Below are 1,225 nucleotides of genomic sequence, written 5' to 3'. Positions count from 1 at the left end.
GAAAAGTAGTTAAAAGATTCTACCATAAATAACGTTTGGCAAGGCATGCCAAATGACTTAGAAAGCAAGTGCTGTCACTAGGGCTGTGACTTGATTTTTTTCCCCATATGATTAATATTAATAAGGAACAATGGTCTGGGGCTTTGCTAAAGGAACAGTTCAAACAGAAAGTTTTCTTTCAGATAAATACTAGGTTCAGGTTCTCACTCAAATCAACATGGAGAAGGCTTGGCTTAGCTCTTACAGCTAAGGTCAAATGAATGCATAGCTTCAGAGTATCTGATTTCAGAAGACAGATGCACGCATTCAGAAAAGAAATCCAGCCACTAAGCTTAGTGGTATTTTGGTTGGAACCAGAACTTGCCAAAGATGGTTCCTTTCTTATGTATATTTATTTACATTAAAATTACATTGTATTTTATATATGACTAACAATATTAAGTTCCATGAATACTTAAGTTAGGCTGATGCACTATTCCAGCACTGAAGATTGTACAATGATAGCATCACTATTTCAGGAGATTATATCACAGAATTATCTCTGGATCTGTGTCCATGACAGGGGGACAACAGGCCCACAGGCCCGGAAAAGAAACTAAGAAAAGAGGAGAAAAAAGGGTGTCAGCAGTTTACAGGCTAATCTGGACCAGTCCCATGATTAATGAGGCAGGGGACCTGCAGACCCATACCCTGGAAAAAAAAAGGTGGCAGGGTAGGGGAATAGTAGGCAGGCCTAAAACAAAACAGCAGCAAAAAACTGTTTTGCAACAAAACAATCTCAGGAGGAATGTTAGTTTACTAGATAGGATATCAGAATTCAAAATAACACAATACAACACAATACCATTGGAATTGAGGCCAACAAATCAAAATGAGAGAGTGTCCAAAACAGAGGCCTTACTCTGTAAACTGCCCGGGGACCATGTGCTCCTCTGCAGGGAACAAAGAGAGAGTGCCTGCGACGCAGCTCCACCTTCCCCTGGGGGCACAAAGTACCCTGGGCAATGCAGGTCCTCCCCTCCCCCAGGAGAGCCAAGCACCCAGAAACGGCAGTCCACAGAACCAGAACATTCACTCGTTAAATCCCAGTGCTTTACATGATGTTATGATGTGGAATATCAACAACAACAAAAAAAAAAATCACAAAACCATGACAGGGTGCAATCTAAATTGTAAATAGCTACACTAAAGAGAAAAAATGGGATGTACAAACACACAACTGAGA

This window comes from Numida meleagris, chromosome 3 (genome assembly GCF_002078875.1).
Source record: "Numida meleagris isolate 19003 breed g44 Domestic line chromosome 3, NumMel1.0, whole genome shotgun sequence".
In the NCBI taxonomy this organism is placed as follows: Eukaryota; Metazoa; Chordata; class Aves; order Galliformes; family Numididae; genus Numida; species Numida meleagris.
Note: the sequence above shows the minus strand (reverse complement) of the source record.